We start from the raw sequence: 15,088 nt of genomic DNA on the forward strand, positions 1-15,088 counted from the left end.
AAGCTCCATAGGCCCAAACAGTATGGGATTTATCGTGGGGTGTCTTGCATCTAAAAACATTGAAAAGGAAACCGTTAGTGTGTAAGATCTGCTTCAAAGCTCTGCTTTAAAACTCTATTTTTGAGTTAACTAGCTCTCAGTTTAGACCGGTAAGGCATGTTTGCAGTGTAAGAAATAGAGACATTTATATAGAGCTGTAGGAACACTAAAGGAATAGTGTAATAGATTGTGCCATATTGTGAATGTCAGACACATTACGATGTATAACCTTTACTGTGATACAGAGAAGCAGTAAGGAATCAAGGCAAGTGGGTGGCTAGAAGCCCAGGCATAAATTGAAGCCTAGCTTCAGAAAATCAAGGGAAAGCAAGCAGGCTTGGGAAAGAAATAGACAGGAAAGGGGATAAAAGATCTATGATTAAAAGGACAAGAGCCTATGAAGTGTGATAAATAATTTTAACAATGCTCACTGCCCATCACCCAGCCTGTCTGAGCTCACAGTATGTTTTCACCTGTACAATGTATTTCTCGCTCTCTGTGTAAAAATGGTAAAGATATCAACCTCCCGCTGCTGCGGTCAGAGAAATTCACACGGATTCGTCTGCTGCCTGATTACTGCGCCAGATCCCCCCAGGTGCAGTCTCATTGACTGTCCTAATGACAAGCAGAACAGTGGAGTGTTTCTCTATGCCTTGATTCCTCTCTGGGCTTTCTTGCCACTTGTTTCCCATTTCCCTTATTTTTCTCTCACTCAGTGCTTTTCGATTTTCATTTACATACTATTTTATAAAAATATGCAAGATATACACAGCAGGGGCACCATAGCCTGGGTGCATGCAGGGAAATACTGCTGTGATTATGGCACTATTAGAATGACTGGTTTAGTAGGCAAAAGCTGTTGCAGAACATCTTGCACAATGAAGCTGTCAATCAAAATGGCTGTGGGTCATGGAGGAGTTTTTTCTCTTTGTCTTTCCCTCTCACTCTCCCTTTCCTTTTCTGCAGTTTCTGGAGCAGTAGCTGGCTCATAAGCCTTTGGGATTTTACATTACAAGAGGTGCATGCATTCCCAGTCAAGGTCATGGACTATCAATCTGATGGATTTATAAATTTGTCAATATATGCAAAGAGCTTGGATGCCATGAGAATGTGTGATCCAGTTTTTAACTCTTTGATATTGAGACCTGAACAGTAATATCTAACAACCTTAAAATAAGAGATACATAAAGAATTTTTACTTTGCTTAAGACATTAAAATAAAAGTAATGTAGCTGTAATTAGATCATTAGATTATTTAACCAAACCCTTCCCTCTTAGTGTTGCTACCTGGCTACTTTTATCGCCTGTCTTGTTAAAATGGGAAGTATTGCCAATGCTATCAACCGGAAAGAAATCATAAAGCAAGTTTCCTCTAAAAAATGGACAATCTCAATAACCATAGGGAGACTGGAAGAAATAATGCAGTGCAGACCATTAAAACGTTAGAAATATTTATTAGTGTCACTCAAAAGGCAAATTGTCATCTATGCTACAGGGAAGCCAAAACTGTACAATGGCCACCGGTGCAGCTGCCAGTTTTTTCTTACCTGCTTTTACCTGAGATGTCTCAGATTTACCAGGAGTTTAGCTATCATTTCAAGTTGGTTGTATGGTTATTCAGCAAAAGCTTTCTTGATTCAGGAGTGAATAAATATTAAGCTGTTTTTTGGGTAAATGGAGAAATCTCCAAAGTTCTTGAATACCATGCACAGATTGTAAAATATTAGAATGAACAAATTTATAGTAGCACAACCTGGTTTGCAATAGGTGTGAGTACAGGCAAGTATGTTGTTCTAGACAACAGGAGCAACTCTATACATCTTCTGACAAGACGCAGGTGTTACTAGCCACAATTATTTTCCATTTGGGATGTTTCCCCTAGTGGGTCAAGGCACAATCCTCTCACTCCACTAGGGGTGCCAGAAACACAATTGTAACTTTAACAATTTGTGCTCCTGTAAAAAAAATATCAAGCATGGCAATTTTTAATCTGTATGCGGTAATATATTCTGTCTCAATGTTAAACCACTTTGAAAGAGTCACTCTGGGTGTCTGCTTGTTGCTTTAAAAATAACACAGGAAATAGACCATTTTACAGGCTGGATATCATTTACTGCAATCACCCAGTTCTTGCAAACCGTCTTCATATATGCATTTGTATAGTAATTGTATGCTTGGAGACAGTGGAGCAAATATGGGGACCACAAAGAACAGTTTCAGCAAAATAGGCATAATTCACAGGCCTTCTACTATACTACCTATCTTTATTTTATCTGTAAATATTTCTTGATATGATATTTTGGGACCACAGCTTTGGTAGTTTTCAGTACAGAACCCAGAAACCCTACACTAACCATCACTAACATAGTACAAACAATTTAACCTCTGTACTGTGATAGGATCCTCTATTCCAAAAATGAACCCATCTGCAAAGAAAGGCACTGTGCCAGGTTCTACCAATTACCAATCAGTTGTCAGAAACTATGTAGCATTGGGTGGCAGGAGGTGAGTTTTAGGGCTATTAAATAAGTTCAGATCTGCTGCCAAGTTTGTGCTAGACTGATTGGTCCAACCAATGTTTTGATTGCAAATTTGTTAAATTGAATTCAGTAGATTGTTCAGGCATATGACTTGACCAATATTTTTCAACATGTCCATTTGATATATATATGTCTGATTGAGAAACAAAGAAATCAATAGCTTGTGATCAATCAGCTACTAAATTCACTTTAGATTTGCTTCAAGTCTAGGAGGATACAAGGATCTGAAATCTAATCAGATGTGAAAATTGGAAAGTGTAAACTTACTTTGTGACAAAAATACAGGTTGGTCCTGTTATTCAAGTGCTTCACAAGGTCACAAGCTGTAAGTTATTTTTTTTTGTTTAGGTTTAGACTCTTTGATTTTTTTTTAATATTGTCTATTGCCCCATTAGGTAAATTACTTTACCGACATTTCGTCCTTATGACATCCAAGGCATTGCTGTGAACCTAACCTTCTTGTGTTCCTGGAAAATTAATTTAACCGCCTGAGCTCTTATTGTGTTTTAATATACTGAGAAGAGAAAGTGGTCTCAGAAATCAAAGCAGACATTTCAATTATATGTTGTGGTGCTTGTATGGCATTAGGACACTTCAAAAACATATTCTCTGGTTTTAGTCAAGAGTAAAAACTGATCAGGTTATACGACTATTTTAAATGCAAATAGTGTAGAATTCTTCTTTAGGCATCCTTTACTGAGTTCTAAACATGGTACAGCATGTTCAAATATTTTTCATATTTTTAGTTAATGCTTTTTATATTTCTGCACCCCAGATACACAATGTGCTCTTAATGTTTACCTTATACACATCTTTTTTCATGCGTTAGACTTATTTTATTCCACCTTCCTGCACTCATCACATCCATTATTACCATCCCACCTACCACCTATCTTTATTTTTACCACTAAAGTATTATTTTAGCACCTCTTCCCACGTCTATTTATCTCCTGCTTTTCTTGCTCGTGTGACACTGCGTGCTGGTTACCCTCACCGCTTGTGATGGAATTACGGATTAGAAGGCTTTGAATGTGAAATTATCTTTGAACGGTGCTTTATAAACCACGTTATTACACACATGAACAACTTTCCTGCTGGACCGTTAAAAGGTTTTAAAGAAGAAAGACAGACGCAATGCTTCTTCTAAAGAGTTCCAGTGGGGAAATGAAGTTCTGTGGACCCACTTTGCTATTTTCACCGAATTAATGGATTATTTATAAAGCAAATAGCAATTCAAAGCTTGTTACTGCACTTAGCGTGTATGCTGCTTTCTGCCTTCAGTTTTGTATACTGCTCTACTGCAAATTGTTCTCAACACAATGAAAAGTAGTCAAGGCTTAGAAGCTGGGATTTTGAAGAAAGATTTTAGCCGAATTGCATAATGATCCTACATACAAAAGCATTCATTGATTACCCACACTGACATATACACACATGTATACAGACAGTATACGCAGTTCACACAAGCACTTACATACATACATAAATGATCTCCCTCTGTTCTTTTCCCGTCTAATACTTTCTTTCTCTTTATATAAAACAAAAGCAAATACTCCTATTCTGTATTACTTGTACTGTCTTCTAAAAGTTAATATGTTTAGCAAACCATATCATTTGTAGAATTACTGGTTTTGCTGCAGTGCTTTATAAAACTAAATAAATCCCTTAATTGTTGGGGTGTGATGTTTACCTTATTTAAAGTACTAAAGGTGCCAAATAGCCAAGTTGCCATGTCATCACTGATTGAGATGGAAGGCACCCTTTCTTAAAATCCACACCCAATGCTAGACTTTAAAGAGGTCAGAAAGAAGTAAATCTATGATAAATAAGGAAAAATTTTAAAAATGGTAACTTTGCATAAACAGTACCCAGAAAATTATATTTTTTGTCCTGAATTCCTACTAAAAATGCAATTTATTTTCTGTGCTTTGACCCTCATGGCTATATGTCTGAGCTTACATAAATTCTGATGCCATGGACTTCTAATTTTACCAGATTTTGTGATGCCTACTACTTTACAAAATCTCGCTTCTCTCCTCTCTTTGCTGGAAAGGAAGCCGTGCCTAATGACCTACTGACAAACATGGTCCTGCCTCCGCTTTATATATCCTGTGAATCTGAGCTTTTTACACTTTTCTTGCGGCTGCTTGATTATTGCTCCATCATCAAATTACCAGTTATTTGGATAAATTCTAACAATGGCTGCCTCCCTACAGTGACACGGTGCAAAAAAAGGCATGATCGCTCTTTAATGTGGAAAATATCAGACTAATAACTGTCCATTTGCCATCAACTTAGCTTTTTTGGGAGCAACTTCCACAGCGTAGATCCTCTAAATGGACAGGCTGAGGACAAGACAGGCCCAGCATACAGAGAAAATCTCACATGGAATCTTACTGAGATGTAAAAAAATAAAGCATACCTTCCCATTTTTAAGTTAGGTAAAGGGACAGTTTTAGCTCAACACATGTGGGGAAATGTCACACCCCAAATTAATGTATCATAAAAAGGAATATTTATAAAATGATTGATTAAACGTATGTGTGTTTATTAACAACAATTTAAATTGTTTAATAATTTAGAGACTGGATTAAAGGTTAAGTGCAAAAAAACACTATATAATAGATGAACAATACATTTTTTAGAGGTGTTTACATCCACTGAACAAGAGAGACAACTGAGGAGGAAAAAGGGACAACTGAGGAGGAAAGAGGGACAGAAGGACTTGGATCTGCAAGATAACCAGTTACTGCAAATTAGGGACATTTCTGATCATAACATTTCTAAATAACTGGTAATATGTTAAATTTTATATGCATGCAACAGAAATAAATGGCTGCCGACACAATCACCAAAAGTATTAGATCCACGCCTGATATGCTCCAATGGTAGTAATATGCTGAGTATTATGACCTAAAGCACAGACCAGATGGCTAGTAAAAGCACATAACATATTATGGCAATTTTAGAAACAATACATCCCGAAATGTGACTGAAGATCAGATTGTAAAGAAAAGTATTCTATATTCATTTCTATTTTCTATTAGAAATTTATCCTGGCCTTTCATTAAGGAGTGATATGTAAATTTGCTGTAACTGAAGATACTGCAGAATTTCATTAACTGCTTTGTTTTATGTTTTCCAAAACTTTAATCCTCTAAATCCCTGCCATACTAGTCTCAATGTAAAACTCCCATTTTTAGCCCCACACTGAGTGATTATATAAATAAGACAATTATGAGGTGTCCTCTAATTTCAGGATGGGGCAATCCATACTGTTTAATAGGACTGAGAGATTGCCAATACTGTGTTTTAATTGTCTGGCATGTAGCTGTTATTAGCAGAACGTTAGGCAGCCAACCGACACCGCACAAATAAGACATTACACTTTTTTAGATTGAGCTAACAACAAACAAACCGAAAAAGAAAACATGCAAACGCATGTAGACATTAGACTAGGCTATTACCGGTATATGAATGAATGCAGTTCTTGCTAGAAATATATTTGTCTGGTTGTCAATACAAGTTAATGCTTGCTTTGAGGCGCTGTTTTTCTGTGTACGGAATTACCTTGTTAGGAGAATACTTTGCTATGGTAGGTAATATGTTCTAAACAGTGTGAAGTGTTTGCAGTGCTGCAAAAATTGAAAATATTTTAGGATGTCTGGCCTAGATGTTTTTATTTTTTTTGCCTTTGGGAATTTTCACAGGCTCTTTGTGACACTGAGTTTAATGCCAAAATTGTAATGAAAACCTAGCAATTAATTTTTTAGCTGCTACACATTACTGCAAAAGACATAGGTCAATATTGTTTTACCACAACTATCATCTACCAAGGAGTTCCATGATTTTACTTCTATCGCCTGCAACATGGAGTACTTTTGCCTCCCCAGCTTTCCAACATTTACTTTATGGACTGTGGAGTCCTTGCTAATTCTATTGAGGGCTCTGCACCTTCCTGATTAAGCTGATGTAAGCTGCCATTTTTGTTTTGTTGACATATGATTAAGAAAGCTATTTTCTTTTGAAATACAATAAAGAGACTTGTATAATTAAAAAACTTCTGTGCTTGCACCAAGGGCTAACCCCCCTCTATATCACAATATGAATTTAAATATAAACCCTTTGGCAGGGTAAAACAGCTCTGAAATATGAATTTCATATAGGTATTTAGTTGTTTTCCTGTTTGCCAAGCTTTAAAGTATACACAACAAACTGAATCAGTGAGGTGACCTATAATCCCTCCTCCTGCATCATATGTTCACGTCGTGTTTTATGGAGATTCAATTAGAAAGCCACAGTGTAAATGCAAGCAGCTTCTGCTGCGCTCTCCCTATAAAATTCAATAATGATCTTTACAATATTAAAATCAGTTTAAAAACATATCAGTAAAAAAATGTATGGCCTCAAGTGGATTCATGGAAGATTCAAATTATTTTGTTGTGAAAAAGCAAATATTCATTAACAATGTATTATATGTGTGCAACTCCAGATTACAACACTATAACTTTACTCTGTGCCTACCAGAGCTCAGATTGCTTCATAAAGGTCAGTGGTCACCAAAAAATAAATGTATAACGCCTTATACAGAGGTCAACATACATCTTTTATAGGGAGCCTGTACTGTTATGTTAATTGAAGATGGAATATTTTAAGCCCAGCTGTGTTTCTTTATAATTAAGCTCTATCTCAGGTTCCCTATCTAAGGGTGCATTTAAATCATCCTATAGGACAACCGTATTGATAACCGTATTTGTGGACATTCACATGCTCAACTTGCTCTTTTTTTTGGTAGGAGGGAAGGGGTGCATAACTTCCTCCAATGTTCTTTCTTAATATTACACAAATAATAACCTTGGGCGTATGTCAGTAAGACTGATTCTTTATCCCTTTAAGTACTTGAATGCATTGTGCGCCACACTTCTGTAGCCATAGTGAACTGGCTAAGGAGGCTGGCATATGCCCTGACACATACTGCTTGGCAACACATCAGAGCTTTGCTTGTGTTTTGTAAGGGCTGTGAGGACCTTCCAGTATTCACACAATTACTGCACCAGTGCTAATTGATTGCTGATTAAATTAAATGAGCACAGGGACTCATTGATCAGCTGATCAATCAGTGGGGCACACGCTTGCCAGGCCTTCGTTAACTTCAAACTGAATGCCGCAGGGTTAATGAGAAGGAGGGGCATCAGCTGCCAGAGCGTGGCATTGAAAATTCAGACCACACAGCTGAGGTCATTAAAATGTGTTAACCTCTGTTTTCATTACAGGCTCCTGCCCATAGGGAACCTGTGTGCCATTAAAACTGCACATGACTGAATTATGCCAATCACTTACCATTAATATCACAGACGCTGAGAACAGCATATACTATATTTAGCTGATATGAATCAACAGTATTGTATACAAACTAACCAGACTCATGATATCATTATTTTTATATATCAAAAGTATATTAATGGAAAGTGAAAGTGTGAGCTGTAACAGCCAGTTAGATACTGGTCCTTTCAAGTGCATCTTAGAAAAAAACATTCTTTTCTTTTAGGCATTTGTGACTCATGAGAACTGTTGTGACTTTTAATATTAGAACAAGCAACATAAATACAGAAAAGCAACACAATCTACTCTGTAAAACTGGTCAAAAAGCGAGGTTAGGGTCTTACAGGATTTCTGAATTTTAAGGAACCACAAGACCCAGCCAGAGCTGTACCAGAGAGAACCATTCAGGAGGCACAACATTGATTGTACAGGCAAGAAGAAATGATTAGGATCCTGTCAATTGTGCAGCATTTGTATGTGGATCCTCCAGCATAGTTTACTCCATAAGGCACTAAGTGTTCCATTACTGATATTCTCAGTGATTTCTAAATTAAAATCACATGATTTTGATCTAATAAATCTTGCAAAGGTTTTATTTAATTCATAGCTCCCAGCTGTCTCGTTTTAGGTCAATCCTTCTTTTCAAATCAGATGCATTCAAAATGTATAGATGTTTCATCTTTGATCCAAATCAAGTCACTTGCTACTTTCTTAGAGCCTAAGTGGGTCTAGCTGACCATAAACTGATTGCAGATATGTGTTTCTCATTTCTCTCTCAGAATGCTCAGATGTATACTAATGTCTGATGATTGTACCCAGGTACCAAAGCCCACATTAGAAGCACTGAATTTTGCACCTTGGTGAGTAGAACAGGTTGGGGAGGTTTTTATTTGTTTGTTTTTTGTAGGGGGAATTCTTGCATGCTAGGATTGTAAGAAAGAAATATTCTCTGGGCCTAAATGTTGACTGGAAGCTACACAATGTGTCCTGCTAAACCAGAGATTGTAAGCTCTTCGGGGCAGGGTCCTCCTGTATCACTGTCTGTATTAGTCTGTCATTTGCAATCCCTATTTATTGTACAGCGCTGTGTAATATGTTGGCGCTATATAAATACCGTTTAATAATAATAATAATAATAATAGATGGGTCCAATAAACAGAAATCTTCTTAAAACAGAACCTAAAATTGACATTAAACATAGTTCTCAACTTTTCTTCCTGGCTCCGAAGGACAGCCTATATAAACTGGTAGAAAGAGTTCAGTATTAATTGAATTTGTTTTATCTTCCACTTTACAGGGAAAACAGAAATTAACAGATTTAGAAATGGCTGTCAATGAATTTAGGATCCATTCACATCCCTCAGTTGTGAAAAGTTGTGGTAGTACATGTATAAACACACTTTACTGCAACATATGCTACATGTTTTAGTACCTTTCAGTGACCCTAATTTTTATTAGCTAGCACTAGGGCAATGTACCTCTAATACACATGTTGCAGCACAACATGCTAATGCACTGCACTGCACCAAAATTGTATGCACTCAAATTTTGTTGGGTCATTCTGGGGCATTCACAGGCCATTAATTTAAATTTACTGCTTTAATATGTGTAAGTGTGAACTGGCTCTTTTAGAGAAAAAAAATACTGATTATTCACAGTCACTGAATTGCATCAAGTGTGCAGGAGTATTAGGAGTTTACATTTTAATTTGTCTTGTCTGATTTCCTTGTGTATTAAATAATAAAAAAAAAACATACTGATTCCAGGAACAGACAAGCCTAAAAGCCCTTATAAGGGGGTCAGTAGCAATAGGATTCCAATTATTCTATCATTATAGGTTTCTTTTCTCTGCTTTCCATTTCCTCTGATAGTGGTGGAGACATTACTTGTACATGTAAATGATTAGTATTAAAGCCCAACTAATGCGTCATACCTCTTTTCCCCTGCTAGTCCTGCATGTTATAATTTGATAGCTATTGGAATTATAATGTGACTTCAGTTGGATTTTAAAGAGCTCAGTGACATTAAAACAAATGTCTTGTATAGTTCATAGATGTATACCGTATAGGAATATAATCCCTAAATATGCCTTTAAATACTACAATCAACAACCTTGTTTGTGTTTCCTATATGGAGTACATCTTTGCACATAAGGAATACAAAAAGTACCTTTGTAAATATATTATATCGGTTACCATGCATTATTGTGTACATGTGAATAATTCTTCTTTTCTGTATAAGCTCTATTCCTTTAATTAACACATTTATCAGATGATGATGACCGGAATACCTGAATAGGTTGAGGCAATGGGTTATGTGCAAGTCTGCCAAGTTTCTGGATTGTAAAGTCCAACCATTTGAAGCTGGTTACCTCTAGTGATTGTTCTCTCCACTCATTCTGTGATAGATTTGTCTAGGAAAATTTAGTAGTGTTCAAGTGTAGAGGAAAATGATAGAATATGCATTTGGCGTTTTGATTCAACCCGTCTTATAACATGTTGGGCACATGACACTATGTGAAACATTCAGACTTTGAAAATAACAACACAGGATGTAAGAGTATGAATTTGTAGTAACTTGCCTCTAGTGCTTTACTGACATAGAAATTCTCCTGGCGAAAGTGTTAGAAATACCTATACCTGGCCATGTAATATTGACTTACCACTGCTTCCTATCACCAGTGAGTCTGCTGACAACTAGAATAAACCCCACTAATATGCCAGGGACCTCCATAAAATTTCCTAATCAATTATGTTCAAGGAGGAAAAAAAATCATCAATCTTGCTTGTTTTTGCTCTATTACCCCATCCATTGCACAAAATTACTTCATAAATGCCCAACCAGTGTGATAGATCTGCAGAGCATTGCTCCATCACAAGGGTATTATTTTGATTTTATTCCATAAAGTCCAGGAATCCAGCTAAGGAGCCGGAACATCTAATCCTACATTTTCCCTGCCAGAGACGTGCAGAAAATTGCTGCACATCTGTTATTATAGGGAACAATCACACACACAAATCTATTTTTGTTTATAGCTTTTGAAAGCAAGGGAAAAAAAACAACCAACATTTCCAGGCAATGAGACATTTTTGTTTCTGACTCATGCCCCATCAAACAAAACTGGTGTGAGAAACCCTAAGCCTACAAGGGAACCTGGTTTTTAAGTTTCCAATTCACTGCCTAATATTTATTTCAAGTTTAAGAGTCCGTAGTAAACGCAAAAAAGAAAAAAAAGGAAGATTGTAGCTATATTATTTTATGCTCCTAATCTACTCTGGAGTTAATGAACTGTGGACAAAAGGAGAGGGAAACCGAAGTACAACAGTATAGGAATTATTATATATAAAAAAAAAAAAAAAATTTCTGCCAAGGAAAAAAATATTTGTCAGCACACAATGCCTAACATGGCTTCATGTGCACATGACTGGGGCTTTTAGCTATCGCACACAAGTAATTTAACACATTTGTTGTAGCAGGCCTATAGGCTTGTGTTATCAAAGAACTAGCAGTAAATTGTGGATAGTTTCACCAACAGTCTCTTAATCTATAGTGTAGATTGGCTCTGCCAATAGTAATAGTATTTAAACTAACTACAGCACTATTACAGCTGGCCATTTATAATATAGGGCTATTTTTTATAATCTATTAATGCAAAAACTCATACGAACCAATCAAAATTCACTGTGCCAATGTTGAACCAGGGCAAGATGGATTCTGTTTGGTTGCTACTCCACTTAAAAGTTAGTGCTAATATTGAAGAATAGTCACATGGTCCTAAAAACAAAATGACTTTTATGACAAACAAAACATTTCAGGCAGAAAATGCAATGGTCACCTTCAGATATAAGGAGCCCATGCAAGATGCAATAAGGACACAAAACGTAACTTGAAGACACAAACCATGAAAATCAGTATTGCTAATCCAGCTTCTTGCAGAATTTTGTAGTTAATTTGTCCATTCTAGCAAACCACAAGCAATTATATGGACCCAAGAGGCATGTACTCCCTTTAAGAACTAGGAGCAGGCACAGTTAGGCACAAACGCAGTACCAGTTTATGGATTTTTGATGTAGACCCCTAATCACAATGTCTGCTCTGCATCGGTACTTTGATTTTCAAAGGGAATTAATTTTTACATGTAGGTTGAACCACTGTAGTATGGATGTAACTCTAACACCCTTTAGTACAGCATAGTACAATTAGCCCTGGAGAATAAGTTGCTATTGTAAAAGTAAAGTGTAATAAAAGCAACCATAAATATTAGTAAAGATGCAAACAATGCTTCCAACACTCAAAATAAGGTCCACAGTCAGGAAGAGCAAATCAATGTAAAGGCTAATCATAATGAAGTACAGATTTTAGTGCTTTTCTGAAAGACTAAAGCATGTTTTCCTTAATTAGTTGTGGTTGTTACAGCCTCCCTGGATATAGACAGGGACAGTAAAAGAATTATGAATGCAATCAAAAGAAAGAGGCCTTAAGGACTACAGAGTGATAAATGTGACCCGGTCATCTCATTACATTACCAGTGCCACTTTTTCTGTATCTATGATAACAAAATCTAACAAGTCATTATAGCTTACAAAGCTCTATACCATTGGCATGTATTTTGCTGCATTTACGACCTATACTGTAGAAACCTCTCAAGTTGAAGTTCAATCGGTTAATATTTTGCCTTCCCTGGTTCCCTCTTTCCCCCCTCATCAACATGCCCACATGAAATTTTAAAAAATCACCTTTGTATTTTAATTACCTTTCCATTGGGTCTCTCCACTTCCACACTTCCAATAATTATCGTTGGAAATGAACGACGATCGGCCGCAAATCGTTCACAAAAAAGGTGACCAACGACGCCGACAAACAAGGAATGTCATTGGAAATGAACGACCGTCATGACAGATCTGATTGGCTGACGATCGTTCCCTATCTATCGTGTGTATGGTCGTTCAGTGATCGTGCATGGTCTGAGCATGAACATTCACTGCAGGTGCTTTACTGTGTGTGTGTGTGTGTGTATATGTGTATGTGTGTATGTATATATATATATATATATATATATATATATATATACTAATAGAGAATAATAAAAATATTATTTTTTAAAATAATATTTAATATAATAATAATAATATTTAATAAAATAATTATTAAAATATTAGATAGAGAAACTCTATCCAAAAACACATACTACTAGTACAGAGTGTCCCTGTAGTATGTGTACACTATCTTTGAACAATGTATCGTTATCTACATGTACAGAATTTGAACTATACGATCATTCAAATATATTTTATATTTATACATGATCGTTCGTTTCTAAACGATAATTATTGAAAAGGTGTATGTAGCTTTAAGGGCTAGATAATACTGGTCATCCTGCAGACAGGGAATGAGGCAGGCTTCATCTAACATGATGCACACTGTGAAAAGCTCACAGCATGCAGTGAAATCAGAGTATGCAGTTTCATTACAAAAAAGAAGTCTGTACAACTGTGTGAGACAGAATTTAAGGCTGAAGTTCAGGTTTAAGCTTATACAATAATGTTGTACAAATGGCGGCAATGATGTGCAAAGTGCAGCAACCCATATCAGAAACCCTATTTCAGAGGTTTTACTACAGTAAAATTAAATTCCGCTTGCTGCAGGTTAGTGTGCCTTACATCATCATTGATGTATGTGCTGCCTTACTGTTTATGCCTCTTCGGGTAGCAGTACAGGAAAAGCAATTTCACCCACTAACTTTCACCACTTACTAGATGCCAAATAAGAGAATCAGAAAGTGAATGTCTTTGATAGTCTTAAAAATATTAATAGTTGGGAATATTTTTCTTAAATTAAGTCTTTCACAAAGGTTGTTCACACAACACCCACTAAAGAAAACTCCTGGTTAACATAAACAAAAGCCTTAATGATCATACAGTTAATAAAAAAACTAAAAGGTCAATTATTAGAGGAGTCATTTTTTATTTTGCTTGTGCTCACTTTAAATACCCAACCAACCTTTTTGAAATGGACACATAATATTCTTATTGTAGGTCTCCAAATTTTTTTGCAAATATTTGAACATATGGTCATTCATATACAAATGAGTAATGTTGTGATACCGGTATACACTTTTAAATACATGGATAGAATACAATAGATACATTAAATCAACCTTTACATTAAAATGTTACATGTGAAGTAAAATAAGCAGAAACAATTTCCCCAATGGTAACTTCTCCATCTGTGTCTCGCACAATACTCCTCCCAGACACTGCAGAACGTAGTAGGAGGGGTTCTGCAACTGATAAAGTAATGTCAATCTAAATAGCAGTAGGTGGAAGCTGGCCAAGTAGCCCAAGCTTGTGACAAGGCTGAGAACCATACCCCTGAAACATTTTTTTCATCCTATTGTAGTGCAAGCAGACACAGCTTACACGAAAGTGGGTGTGAATTCAGGAGCAGTGCAGTATTGTTGCCACCCCATCACAGGAAGCTGAATTTGGTACACTTCACTAGTAGGCTTAACATGTATTTGTGGGATTTTGCAGAATCACTATTAAACTATTACTTTAATATTTTAATGGAAAGCCATAGTTCTAATTGGTCTTTAAGGGAAACTTGAACTGAAATATGGAGGCTTATTTTATGACATGAAAAAAGCACAAGAACCCTTTACTGCTGTGCACTGTTGTGCCCTTCACATGGCATACCCTTCACATAGCATGACCATAGAATTTTCAGTTTTTAGTAATTTGAATACAAAATAGCTTGGTTAGCATATGTTTAAACAATAGAGTATACACTGCATAGCAAGATACATTTGTTACTGAATTTGGCGTGTGTACGCAGAGGACTTTAATCAGATCTTCTTGATCTGTATATTTGTTTTGGGTCAGAGACTCAGAAAGTACTATAGACTAGAGTATAGAGCTCCTAGATTGTAAGCTCTTTGGGGCAGGATCCTCACTTCCTCTTGAGTCATTGTTCGTATCTGTCTGTCATTTACAACCCTTTTTATTGTACAGTGCTGCATAATATGTTGCCGCAATATAAATACAGTTTCATAATAAATGGTCAGAATAACAGAAAGGCAACTAGCATTTTCAGAAGCAGGCTGGTCTGGCAGGGAAGTCTGGTTCACAACACTAGGAGCACAGAACTACCAATCATTTAGAAATAACCTCCAGGTATGCATTTCAAAT

General features: G+C 36.3%; 1 protein-coding gene and 1 long non-coding RNA gene across 5 annotated transcripts in view; one reads left to right on the forward strand and one right to left on the reverse strand.

Annotated features, from left to right (window-relative positions):
- The window catches only part of TNR (tenascin R), a 304,192-nt gene that overhangs the window by 284,547 nt on the left and 4,557 nt on the right, over positions 1-15,088 (reverse strand). The gene's annotated exons all lie outside the window — the stretch shown is intronic.
- LOC140336550 (uncharacterized) overlaps positions 8,675-15,088 on the forward strand; it is a 91,330-nt gene continuing 84,916 nt past the window's right edge. For both annotated transcript variants that reach the window (XR_011921906.1, XR_011921905.1), the window contains exon 1: positions 8,675-8,761. This is a non-coding gene — a long non-coding RNA (uncharacterized lncRNA). The remainder of the gene's footprint in view (positions 8,762-15,088) is intronic.

This window comes from Pyxicephalus adspersus, chromosome 8, assembly GCF_032062135.1.
Source record: "Pyxicephalus adspersus chromosome 8, UCB_Pads_2.0, whole genome shotgun sequence".
In the NCBI taxonomy this organism is placed as follows: Eukaryota; Metazoa; Chordata; class Amphibia; order Anura; family Pyxicephalidae; genus Pyxicephalus; species Pyxicephalus adspersus.